The sequence below is a fragment of the Apteryx mantelli genome, chromosome 26 (genome assembly GCF_036417845.1).
Source record: "Apteryx mantelli isolate bAptMan1 chromosome 26, bAptMan1.hap1, whole genome shotgun sequence".
NCBI lineage: Eukaryota > Metazoa > Chordata > Aves > Apterygiformes > Apterygidae > Apteryx > Apteryx mantelli.
This window is the reverse complement of record NC_090003.1, coordinates 9,953,399-9,967,217: the sequence shown is the minus strand read 5'-3', so window position 1 is coordinate 9,967,217 and position 13,819 is coordinate 9,953,399. Positions and strand designations below refer to the sequence as shown.

The 13,819-nt window shown below is 46.6% G+C and overlaps 1 protein-coding gene across 1 annotated transcript in view; it reads right to left on the bottom strand.

Moving 5' to 3' along the window:
- The window catches only part of FBXO42 (F-box protein 42), a 55,933-nt gene extending 42,327 nt beyond the window's left edge, over positions 1 to 13,606 (bottom strand). Inside the window, exon 1 of the mRNA XM_067311031.1 lies at positions 13,536 to 13,606. The gene's annotated coding sequence lies outside the window, so the exon portion shown is untranslated. The remainder of the gene's footprint in view (positions 1 to 13,535) is intronic.
- Positions 13,607 to 13,819: the final 213 nt, after the last annotated feature.

Below are 13,819 nucleotides of genomic sequence, written 5' to 3'. Positions count from 1 at the left end.
GCAGGAGGATCTCAGCCGTCCAAGGAGAAGTGCCTGAACCCGCAGAGTTTTTGGCCTGGCACTGTTAAGTCAACAGTACTTAGGGGGAAAAAAAAAAACAAACCCAAACTGCCTCTAAGGGAAAGGTCTTGAACGCAAAGAAGAGGCCGTGCAGCAGTACCGAGTTGGAGCATGTCACTCATTACTCGCGAGGGAATGCTCACTTTAACATGCCGCAAAAAATTCACTCACCAAAAATAATTGTGGAAGCCGTGTTCTCACTCGGAAAAAAAAGAAAGGTGGGTTAAAGGACCCAGCCCCAGCGGGATGAGCGCTTCAGCTGGAAGGAGGAAGGGACTCTGCAGAGCGCAATATTTAATTACACTTGGCAATGCGTTGCTACAGAGTTAATTTAGGGGTAGAAGATATCAGCTGCCTCTAACCTACTCCCCGGCCTCTTCCTCATACTTTGCAACTACTTATTCTGCTTGTCAACAGCCCCAGCGGCATAGCAGAGGAGCATTTAAAGAGACATTTGGATCATTTAGGTCTAATTTCTCGCCCATCTCAAGAAAAAGGATACTCTAGCAGGCAGACACTTCTGAGTGCAAGTCTTACCCAGTGCTTTCCTTGAAGAAATTTGTGTCTTTACTGGGAAGGAGTATTCTTGCATGATACTTTGTTGGATGAAAAAAAATAAGTTTATCCGCAGCAGAGGGCACAAGGCATTCCCGCGCTGCCATGCCATCAAGGACTCGGGTGGAAACAAGAGCCACCAGATTAATTCCCAGTAGAGACAAGGCTGGGAAATGACTATTTGGCAAACAAAAAGAAGAATTTAACGAGTAGGTGAATAAGAATGTCTAGCTTTCAGCGGTTGGTGGCATCCTTCAATGGTGCGGGAGGAGAGCTTTGCCCGCAACGCGTGGGCGAGGGTGCGTTAGGCAACTAGTTGCTGTAAACACCGAAAGCCCACGGGGGTGGCTTGTATCTCCCCCCCACCTCATTTCCAACGGAGGCTTTCAAAGCCAAACCTACCTCTGTAGAGCAAAAACAGTGAAACGCTGCAGCGCTCAACCCAGAACTCCACTAAAGCAGGGAGAGGAAAAAAAGAGCAAAGGACCTGGCAGCTTCGTCCCTCCAACTTGGCTTTTGCTAGCATCCGTCGCTCTGCAGAAGCCACGAGCCTTATTCCAGTGATAGCGCAGGCAAAAATAAAGTACTATTTCCTTTACTTAAGAGGGAGCCGCACACTGCTTTGCCAAAGCAACGGCACAGGAAGGGAGTGAAGGGTGTACTTACAAGGAAAAGAACCTCAAGAAGCCATGGGAAATCTTACAACGCTACTTCAAGCAACGGAAACAGTAACAGCAAAGAAAGGTATTTAATCCCAGGCATATTAGGGAGGAGAAACCAATTAGGTTCATGAATAAACGAGCCCGTGAGTAGCTTGGGATTTAGGGTGGGGAGACTGTGTCCAGGGGCCCTAGAGCCCTGTTAGCAAGAGCAGGTTTCTTGGGAAGCGCTCTTGGAAGCGTCCTTGGGAGCTTCGACAATGCAAAGCAGCAGATTTTAGTGAGAAGCTCTGGGAAACGGCGATGAGCAATATCCTGTCCGCGTCGCCGCGCCGGTATCAGACCTAAAACGGCTGCGCTGGAAGGATGAGTGCAAGAGACCTTGAGGACACCTGCAACAGGCTTTTCTTTTCATCCCCACAAAACAGGCAATTACCAGTTCTTTGAAGCACGGCTTTTCCCCCTCGTTGCTTTTTGGCAGGAAATTGTTTTTTTCCTCCTAATAAGATCTAGCTTCAGCCTTGAAAACACAAGTTACATAAATTCCATCTGTAAGCTTCAAACCTGAAATATATATGTCTTTATACGGCCTTCCTGCCGCTTGTTTTGCCTGCTAAACCAGGACTTTTATAAGGATTCCAGAGACAAGTCTGCACACAAGCTCAAAATTATATAGCTTCCAGTGCAATACGTCCTGCAGTATATCTGTACGGAGACAGCATGATTACCAGGGAATTTTAATTGATATATTGTAATAAAAAGGTTTATAGAGTTACCAGAAATCCCCTCATCCCTCCATATAACTACGCTGGGGGTAGGTTCACCCTATCCCAGATTCCAGCGAGTGCTTGTTTTTATTCTAAGCTTTCAGCAAATAAACGAAGTCGTGTAACATCACGCAGCAAGGTTTATTGCACAGACAGCACACCAATCTAAAAAGTTATATTCTGCCTAATGCATCTTCCTGCAAAATTACAGCACAGAAAACATTATAGAAAAAAAAAAAAGAGAGAGATTTACTCTGTATTTATTCTACAAATACTAACGCAGACAGCACGTACTTTCTACACTTCTGGTTTGGCATACGGTTCATCAGAAAAAAAAAAGGACAGCGCAGTATTTAAGAACAACGCACTTCAAGCGTGCACAGGAAAACCCGTCATTAGAATTTGCTAATGCAATAAACCAGAGGAAGGCAGAGGCATCAGAGTTTGCCTAAAAGGTTAATGAAATATTAACAAATCAAGAACACAAACAAAAAGCTAAAGCACCAAGACCGTCTGCGGATATATATCATTGCAGAAAGCTGCTGAATAAGTGGAGATCTCCAACATTCAGGCACAAAACCCAGAACGTATCTACAGCAAATGAACTTGAAGCCTTTCTAGTTTCTTTTGATAGCCTTGGTACACTTGAAATAGCTTGCTTGTTTGAGCATCAAGTTGTTTAAAACCTATTAAAACCTTTCCAAAGCAAGAGCTGGCATAAATAAACACAAGCAGGGCAAAAGGAGATGGTGTGTCCTGTAGTTCGGCACCACCGCAGTTTACAACGCACGCTGTTGGCCCAACATGCCCCAAATTTAAACCACGCCGTGCATGAAATAAATTTACCCCAGGTGAAAAAGGTTGTCCAGTTGGGTCAGCCGTCTGTACACGGGGCAGCATCCCCTCCGGGTTTCCACCTCGTTCCAGGACTATCCCCCTGATGAAATTCAACCTGTATTTGCACTCTCGGTTATTGCGCAATGATGTTGCGACCCTCCAAACAAGCCGAAGATAAATCCAAGCGTCAGCCCTATGCACATAGGGTCCCTCCAGTAACCTTGACCCAAATCCGGCCCGTTTCGAAAATGGCTCTACTTGGATGCAATAACCAGCTGGACTGTCCGTGTCTAGGTTCACTCTTGAAATCCATCGCCCTTACTGAAGCCACCCCAAATTTTGTAGGACTTGTAAAGAAATAAGATTTGGGGCTCACACACTCCCTCTGCTGGCTCCCTCCAAGCTGTTAATTAAAACTTCTCACGCACCTGTCTGTACTTTCCGCAGCAAAAAGAAAAAAAAAAAAATCGGCTCCAAACCAAATGAAGGCAAAAAAATAAGATAAAGAAACAAGCAAATCAACGGCCTCGAGAATTCAAAATGCATTGGGAGGTTTTCAAGAAAAAGCTGCAGATACTTTTCCTGTTGTAACATTAGCTGTCTGAGGATAAACACTTTTAATAGTAGCACAGCGGCTGCCCGGATAAGAACGTCCAACACAGACAAGATTTTTGGTCCAAAACCGAACTCCTGCCTGATAACAGCAACAAAACACAAGACAGCAAATACCGGAAATAAATGCAGTCTCCCTCCTCCCTCAGGATAGTACGACAAGGCTAAAGCTCACGGGCAGTATTTGTCAAGATCGAATTAACCCGCTTATTTAGAGGACAGCCTGTAAAAATTCTGACATAGCGCCATTTCCTTACTTTCTACTGACAACATCTTTTAAAGATGTAGAAACCACTAAAATTTGCTAACTTCCGTACAGATTTCAGGCAAGCGAGGCCAAACCTACAGCTGAAACTGTCAGGAAGACACATGCTATTCACTTAAAACCAATAGTCCTGAATGTACGAAGAATAAGCCATAACACAGAAACTTTGTAATTACATCGCAAGCCATCGCAATGCCCATTTTTACGTTCAAATAACACCGAAAACCTGCTTGGGCGAAACAATCTTACAGAAACATGGAAACATCTCAGGGAGGGGTTTGCTAACACAACTACGAGTTGAGCAAGAGCTACCCAAACATGTTCAGCGAGTTCATTCCTGACTTTTTGACAGACTGAATTAGATGCTTATTCGGTGTGGTCTGGGTTTGGGTTTTTTTTATTTTTTTTATTTTTTTAATAAAAATCTTTTCCTTGTGCAGCATGAAACAGTGAATCCCCACAGTCGTTTCCAGCCCAATTCCCAGTGAACCGCTGCCCACACGGAGTCCCCAAGGTGCCGGGGATCAACCAGACACTGCGATAGGAAAGTGGCCTGCAGCAAGTGGCACAACCCTACACAGCGTGCAACTGCCTTGGCCTGGAAAACCATGGATTGTACCCACCTCCCTGAGCACAGCCACCAAAATAGGCATCTGGGGAACCAAGAAAACGCAGTTTCCTATTGATGCAGCCCTCGCGGTCGAGCCCAGGTGCCTACCGCAATCAGGCTGGGGGAGTCGTACCTTCTTCCTGCCAGGCACCTCTTCCTCCAGCTTCTCTGGTCTCCATGAAGTTGAGCTCTCGCTGCCTTCTTTCTTTCCGGGAAGACACTAACAGCGTCCTTCCTCTCCCTTTATATTCCCTACAAAACTTGGAGGAACTTAACATCTCTGAGATTTTTCTCCCTCCATTGAACTAGGATCAGGAGTTAGTGCAAGAGGGAAAGCAAGAGACGGCCAGAGCTATTGCACAAGCCTTGCTTCCAAAAGAAACCAGGCAAAAGCCTGGGGAGAGAGAGAGAGAAAGCAAAATACACCGCTTTGTACGACTTCCTCTGGAAAAACCACAAGCATTTCAAGGGAATTCAATAAATAAGCGTTAATCCACGCTACAATGTTGAACACATTTAAAACCGGCAACCTCTCATCGCTTTAAGGGGTAGGACGGCCAGTCAAGATTTAGGTTTCCAGCACCGCTCTAAAAGTCAGGCTTAACGTTTCACTACAGGAAAGAAGAATGAAGTTCTAGTGCTCAATAAAAGTAAATTGCAGCACAAATGCTAGGTCAAGGTCAGGGTTTACTAGCAGGGCAACTTATCATGCAAGCGTTCACATTCAAGTCTCTACTACCCCCCCCCTCAATGTGGTCTTTGCACATATGCATTTAAAGGAGGAGGGGTGTGAAAGAATTTAGCGTTTGCAATGGAGCAAACTTATTCTACGGCCTCATTTTACGAACCACAACGTTCCATTATCGACTAAGAAATTTAAGTAACGAGCAGCCCCGAGACATCTGAAGGGAAGAAGAGCTCAACGTTACTGACTTTCATGCCAGCAAAAAGCTAGAAAAAGTCATGTATTAGCACAGAAGAGACTCAGCAGCCAAGGTTTCATTTAAATCAATATCTGTAGCTTTCAGAAGTACTGCTGACTTAAAAAGAGCTTGCTGACGCAAGGTTTTTACCTTTGCTAGCAAGGAGGGTATCGAGCTATCTACTACCATCTTGACACAGACACCATTAGCACATAAGCACTCGCAAATGATGTTCTGCTCTCTATCTTCGAGCATAACAGATAAGCTGCTCAGCCATAACACGTATTATGGGGCCAACACACTTGCTGAGTCGCTAAAAGCACGTCTGGCGACGTCCACCTGGCAAGCCACATCCCAAATCCGTTTACCATCTTAAGCAAACGAGTTGACCTAATCCGTAAAGCAAAGGCTTTAGCGAAAGCTGCCGGCGACGGAGTTAACCCTCCAGCAACGCGCTGCTTCGCGCTGCCCAGAAGGCAGGCTGCATCCCCTCGAACAGAATTGAAACAGGTCCGTTTCCGCTCCATTTGCTAAATATGCAGCAAAACCAATTAAAAATGCAACAAAACTGAATATATTTTCATTCTCTCCACAGCACAATAAACAGGTCACGTTGGCAAACACAACATGCGCGACAGCTAACAGAATACCCGCCGGTCTGAGAGCCCGCCGTCCACGTATACCTGCCACCGAATTACCAAACACAACCTTAAATGTATTCCCGCCCGACAAAAGCGCAGAGCAGCGGGTGCCCCATTGCCCGACTTGTAAGCACCGCAGCGGTAATTAACCCCATTTTATAGGTAAAGGAACAAAAGCACCGAGAAGCCAAGGTCAAGAAGCAGCAAGTCCTTGACAGCGCCGGGATTACAATGCCAGAGATTTCTGGCTCCCTGACCTGCGCTTAAGAAACTAGGCCGTTGCCTCTCTCAGGTTAAGATGAATATTCAGATAGCGCCAAGAGCTCTTTTTTTATTTTTGACAGCTAGCTGGAAATAGTCGGCACCAGAATGGAAACAAAGAGACGCTAATCAAAACATAAAAGGGTGACGGAAAAGAGTAAGATTTATGAAAAGCGAGCGCAGCGCTTAAGTGCTTGCCTTGACACTCGTAAAGAGGGATCTAACATATAAATTCAGAACGTGCCTGAATTTATCACTGGTGCCCTTATTCACAGGATACTAACTAGGCAGGGCGAACAGCTAACGAATGCCGACGGCTGCTCCGCGAACGCAAAGCCACAGACCCGCTCGCAGCATTGGGCAACGCGGCCTGAAAGAGAAGAACGATGCCCAAAGGTCCACGCAGATGGGACACGTACGTCAGCACAAGGACATTGGCTGCTGTTTCAGGGGCAAAACGGGGAAAAGTAACTCGGGAGGGAGGGAGGGGACGGGGGCTGCTGCAGAGCCCAGCTTTCACCCTGAAGCCACACAACATGCCTTCACTTTTTATGCATCGGCTTCCCTCTATCAGAGCCTTGCCAAGCGTCAAATGGAGACTTCAGTACGGGACCGGCTTTAAGGCATCGCTGCTTCTCGGATCTCCGAATCCTGCTGAGCTATCATCAGCTCCATAACTGGCAGTCTAGACAGCGTCTCCTTCATTAACCGTCAATGAGGTCCACGTGAGCAACGAGCGGTGGGAGAACCATTCTCTGAGCGCTAAAGCTTCTGCTAAACAGGCTTTGGCTGTAACCAGCAATGGTGCTTGCACACGCGCATTTTGGGGTGGGGGGAACAAACCGGTTTGGAAGAACCAGTGGTGTCATTTAAAGGCAGCGACGGAGCATTCCTTCAGATGCTTCAGCAGGTAAGGAGGTAGGAAGGATAAGTATTTTCCTCCCAGGCAGCTCCTGCTACTCCAAAGGTGTAAAACATGTTCTTACTGAGCAGGAAGGACTGCTTAACTCCTCCTCTGACACTTATGGCTTTTCCCAAGTCTTTACAGGGCAAAGAAAGAGGGCCAAGAACCCAGGGACAATCCACGCACCTCCGCAAGGGGTAGCAAACAGCACCGTCGACACAGCAAACAGCCTGCAAGCAACTGAGCCACCTGCAGGAAAACACAACCCAACCACTGTGGCAATTAATTTACAAGAGATTTCACAAGACCCAGGTTTCTCACAGATCTTCGGAAGACAGCAAACGAGTCGGACGAGTATTTGCTTCTCTTTCCACACATTTTGAGAATTTGCTTTCAGCAATCTATTTTTTTTTCCCCTCCTTCCGCAATGAAGTTAGAAATGCATCACCACTAAAATCCACTGGCTATCGTTTTATCCTATCATGGCATATCTTTTCAAGGTTGTTTACTGAGGCTTATGGATCCTGGGTATTAAACAACATGAAGGAGGAAAAGACATTAAAAAAAAACCTCTATGCAACAGAAGTCTAATCCACATTAAGCTAAATAGCAAATAAACATTCACAGGAAGCGTGCTCATCGGTGCACAGCATCCAAAAGCCAGGCTGCATCGCACCGCGGGCTTTGGAGCGGGCTAAGGCAACGCGCGTGTCTCCCACCGGGTCGCTGCAGCTCCAAAAAACCTCAACGGCCAAGGGACCTTCTGGAGTCGCCAGCCGCCGCTGTGACAGGGAAAAACAGCCAGTCTCAAAACAAATGCAGGAAGAGCACACATTCAACAGGACAGATTAAAGGTGGCTGCTCAACGGACACGCGAGGAACTGAACGCAATTTTAGCTCAATACACTCTCGGCTACAGAATGGATGCGACAACAATGGTATGAGAGTGGCTGCTGCTTGCATTTCTCATTTGAGTTGTTTTAGCGGACACCTTCTCATTCCAGCAAAAGGATTTGATGCACAACCATCAAAACATTTTGCGGGTGATTTTTGCACTCGTTTCGTTTTTAAAAACAGCATAATAAGAAAAGGAACAACCGGAATGGGATTAACAGGCACTGCCAACGAAAGGAGAAAACAGCGTCACTGAAAACGTTTTCCTTTTGGGGAATTAAGCTTTTAAAATATGTTTAATGTTCCATGTACATTTAGCTTCTTCCTCTGTGATTGGAAGCTCGCTAAGAGACTAGTGGCCCCTCAGTGCCTAAGGGATTCACACTCCTTTGTTAAGCAAAAATAAATCACTTGTATCATTATAATCTCTCCAGCATGATAAAAAACTTAATACATATGACAGAACAAGTCTTCTGCTCTCTGAATCCCTATGTGAAAAGTTTTAAGATGAACAGTTTGGGATGTTTCTGCACACTGCCTTCTTCCCATAGTCACCTAGACTGAATAGTCTTTTGTAGTAACATTTTTATATTTATGAGCTACCTCTTATCCAGAAAATCCTAAATCATTCAGCTAACCATACCTTTGCCTACTGAAATACGTGCCACTATATATTCAGTACAGGCAAGAGTAATAATCTGCTCAGTCTTACAGGCAGCTTGGATTAGGCAGAACATACATACTGAAATTAGAGTTTTGCTAAGGTTATCATGTATTTTCGGTATTTAGTGGCAGTCCCTTGCTTTTGCATCTCTAATACACAACCAGTCCAGCAGCACGACACCTCCTAATATCGTACCTTCAGAATCCATTTAATAAAAGCATCTTTTCGTCAGAATCGAATGCTGTTTTCTGCTGAGACCTAGGATACCCTTAGAAGCATCTCGAAGTATCGACGGGGCTAACACTACTGATCTTCGTAGATTGGACGAGATCAGAGACAGAAGGGAGTGTTACTACAGCACATCGCTTCTGACTTAACGAGAAGCCCAAAACGAATTCAAGTAGCACTAACAACCTACCTTAAACCCTCGAAAGCCCAAGCTACTATGGAACCTGCACATGCCATAAAACAACATAAACCAGACAAATATTTTAAAATGCATCTAAAATCATACGAAGAGCTACAGCTCTGTGAAGCCAAAAATTGCAGCTGGCCAAACTACATTAAGCAGGGGGAAAATGCACATTTTTATCTTCACTCAGGAACTTGTTTAGCTCGCAGATACATATTTTTTTTTAACTTACCATAAAACTGGGATGGGAATATACTCCATAGCGTGCTCAAATATGAATTAATTGAAGGTCTAAGAGAACATTTGCAGCTCTTGAAATAGTTGTCTCCTAGAGACAAGAACTGCATTTTCTGTGTGTTGCACAACACCAAGTTTCTTGTCACAATTTTGACACAGATATGTCACACTTCTCTTTTATATAAAAGATAAGCACGCTTGAAAGAAAATTTCACTTCAATGTCTAAACCACATCAAAAAGCTGCATTAGTTATTAACAGCAGTATAGCCTGGCTAAGCCCAAAAAGCAGATACCTTGATTCGATCTCTCAGGGATGTCACCGATTGCACACAGTCCCACTCAAGGTAGAAAACACATTGTGAAAGGAGCTCTTATCTGGCAAAACACCCATTAAATACATTACCAGAGCCACCAGAGTCCTCTTTGCAAAAGCTTTTATCTAGACTTGGACGGAGTCTCGCAGCCTAGCACTGCTTTCTGGCTCCACCACCTTTTATAAACCCTCGCAGATATCTTTGCATGACACTGCATTTTAAAAGCTAACAAGGGTATTAAACTTATCTGTGTTCAATCTCAAAAATTTGTTAGGGCAAAGTCTGAATCAATGTTTTGCAATAAACCCTCCCATGACTAAATACACAGGGAAAATAACTTCCCTCAGACGCATAGCTCTGTTTACACAGAAAGTGGGAACCCTTTTCAAGCAGCACTCAGTCACATCCTGTGGAAACGGCTCGAACTGGCAGCGACCAAAGCAGACTGCATTACAACCAAACAACTCTTTGAATCCCTGAAAACACGCATTAAAAAAATAAATAAAAAAAATCCATGTCTGGGAACGCACGGAGAACACGAGATGTGCCCTTCCACTCCAGAACTACGCTTGGTGTCTCTCTTTCCATTAAAAATACGGAGAGGATACATAAAGCTGCATTTTGGAGACTAATGAAAGAAAAGTCAAGCGCATCCCCACCATCCTCTTAAAGAAATGCTCCCCCTCCAGAAGGTGTGAAGGGAACAGCTAACAATTAATACCAATTGCCTAAAATCCCCAAGAAGGCATCCAAGATTTTGTATGCTAGCCACAGTCACGACAGTAATATTTGTTCTGTGCATGAGATTCATTTTAGGGCTTCTCCAACAGTCAAACACACAAAAAATTTGAGTGCCAGCGTGAGTAAAGGCTGAAGTAACCTCGGTTTTAAAATCACACGTGTTGTCATTAATAGTCAATGAGAATAAAACAGCACAGCATTGTAAATCAGTGCTATTGCAAGCAATAACAAAACCTTGTACTATGCAGGCACCTTTCAAGCCCAAGTGCTTTGCAGAGTATTTCACTTGCCACCATGAAAAAAAAACATTGCTTGGGTGAAGTAAGCTGTCAGTTAAAACACCAGGTAACAGAGAAGGAAAGACATGCACAAACATCTTGGCTATGTGAAAACACCCAAGAGAAAAAAAACAACACTGCACACAATTCTGTTTCAGAAAAAAATACGAATGGGACAGATCCAAAAGCACTGATGAACTAACAGGGTGGAATAACTGTAATTTCTCCCTTTATGATAGCTATACCTAGCCTTGGAAAGAGCCTGATATCCAGTCCCAGATGCAGTCTGGGATCTCAAACGAGCTCTCTTCCACTCCCAATCCTGGGCAAGGAAGAGATGCAGAGACTGCGAAGGAGCTACCTTAAATGTGTTCAAGTATTCAGAGTCAAATTTTCTCAGGAAAAGCAGACAGAGAGAAAATACCCTTACTTTAAAAGCCAAAGCTGAGCGGCATGAAACTTAAATACTGAAAACCGAGAAAGCCCGCTCACATGCTGGCCATCGCTGAGTGGAAAACCTGACCAGCTATAGATACAGACCTATCCTCTTAAATTCTGCACAATAAAAGTTTTAATTCCAACCCTGTATTTGATAAGACAACTTTGACGTGCTGTCCCAACATAGACAATTCCTACCCAGGTGCTTTTTTCCCCCGACAGCCGAGTGAAATGGACTCTCAGCCACACCACGACCCTTTAGCACCACTCGGCTTTTTGTTAAGGCTACAAGCAGCATCCGGTTGGCTGCAAGGGTTTGTTCACGAGCAACAAAAATGCCAAGAAGGTCAGGGAAAAAGGGGAAATAATGGAGAGTCCTCCTTGCTAAAAACTGTGGATGAGGTTCAACTAACCAAGTCTAGGGAAGGGAAGGCAGAAGCTACTCTTCCCCCTTTTCCACACAGTGTCTCCGCCAGGGACGCTTTGCAAGCCCAGCTGTATAGACTTTTACTGCTCGGTGCCTCTGCCACAGCTACTGCTCATTCTGGCAAGACGTGCTTCTGCTGATATCATTTCTTCCAGCACAGAGAAACAAGTGACGCTGGTACAAACCCACACTGGCGGTACGGCCACATCGATGCAAAAAAGGCTTTTTGCTGACACAGCCCCATCGGCTGGGGCCTCTGTTCCCACCAGGACCCGCACAGTGGCAGGCTGAAGCGTGGATGTAATTATACCAGGGAAAAAACAAAGGGAGCCCCCCAGGCAAATCTGAGGAATACAGCTGAGAGAAAGCACCAGTACGCTCCCATTCCCTGGCATCAATATAGGGAAAAGGAAGGAGAGACGGTGGTGTGAACACGCAGGGATGAGGAAATCCCTAAGGAGCCCGTCTTAACTTTCATGTCGCATCTCGCTCATGGATTTGGTTCTCTGGCTGGAAAACTTGCCTTTTTCAAGCCCGGACTGCAGCTACTGCATTGTGATATGGGACAGTTTGTTAAGACGCTGCAGTGTCATCGTGGACCCGGCACTTCCTAAGCCAGGCAACCTGCAGCGCAACGTATTGATTAAGGCTTTGGCATGTCAGGCAATGACAGAGAGCAGCTCCTCCGCTCTTGAGGGTTGGGTGGGTAAAAATGCCATCACGCTCAGGTCCCAAATTGCAGTCAGCAGCATCTCGAATCAAACATGCTTTAAGCTAATACAAGTCCCCTTTAGAAAAGTGGATGACTTCTACCAAGATCGAAGCTATCCCTGTCCACACACATATTTACAGCATTTCTTCTACCGAGGCTCTTCCAGTTGCTGACCTGCAGTACAAACAAGTCTCCCTAACGGTAATTAAAGCCGTTTTAATACAAATGGCATCCCCACCAATCGACTGGGTTATCTTACAGACAGAAAATGGTCCCACCTAACAAACTGATTCACTACATCACAGAACAGCATTTCAGTTTAATAAGGTTTTGCCTGACTTGCCTTTTGTTCTTCCTTTGAGCACAGATTCGAGTTCGGATTATTAAGTGCAAGATACCAAGGGCACTACGCTTGCTTTCAGAGCAAGAAAGAGAAATGCCTGTGGTATAGACTTTCAGATTTGGAAACATGAAAGGGTTTGAGGCAAGAGACGTCATTCCAGAGAGTTTGGGGCTGCACCTTGCTTACAGCAGAACACAATCCTGCCGAGCGAGACCTATGCATGGCAGTGAGCCCTGCAGTAACGCTAGTACGTTCAACGCTTCGACGCAGCCCAGCTGCGATAAAAAAAGCCATTCTTACACCTCTGCCAGGAAAACACCGGATAATATCAAATAATACCTCCAACCACATCGGGCTGATAAATACCAGGCTCACCAACACGATTAATTTAATGCAATGCTTTCAGGGCAACAACAAAAAAAGAATTACACTGGGAGAAGCCCGCAAATACAGATGTAAGTCGAGAGGTGAATTCAAAGTTATTCAGCGCGCCGGGAAATCCCACCGACACTCGTTTTTATCCTTAGACATGGGAAAACGGTTCGTCTCGTTACCAACCATAGCATAACGTAATGCGAGGCTTAACGTAAAAGGCAGGTAGCTCCCGTGAAGGTAGGATCGTGCATTAGCTGAAACCCAGCGCCGCCTCCCCACGTTTTCAGAGCGAAACGCCTTTCTGGGGTATTTTTTGCATTTTTTTTTGGGGAGGGGGGTTATTTCGCAGGTCTCCCCCCGCCCAGGGCCCCCAGGGGCGCCCCCCGGAGCCGGGCTCCTCTCGGCAGACAATGAGGCCGCAGCGAGGAGCCAGCGCTGCCCTCGGTGGGCAGAGCGGCCGCCGCGGAGCTACCGGGGACCGGCCGGGCCCGGGGCGGGGAGGGGGCCCGGCCCGGGGCGGGGGCCTCGGGGGTCCCCCCACAGGGCCTCGGGGGCCCCCAACCACCATCCCCCCACTCCCTCCGGGCCCGGGGGCCGCTTCTCACCTGCCGGCGGCCGCCTCCCGCCGCCGCGGCGGCGCTGCTCAAGGCCGCGGGCGCCGGGGCCGCCCCGTCGCCCGGGTGACGGCTCGCGCCGGCGCCGCCATCTTCCCTCGCCTCGGCGGCCGCGTCCCCGCCGCTCCGGCCGCGGCGGCCAGCCCGCACTGCGCACGCGCCGGCCGGCCCCGGGTCACGTGAGCGCGGGAGGGGGCGGGCAGTGGGGCGGGGTTGCGCCCTCACGTGGCGCCGGCGCGCCATGATGGGAAGGTCAAGCCCCCTTTACTCTTAAG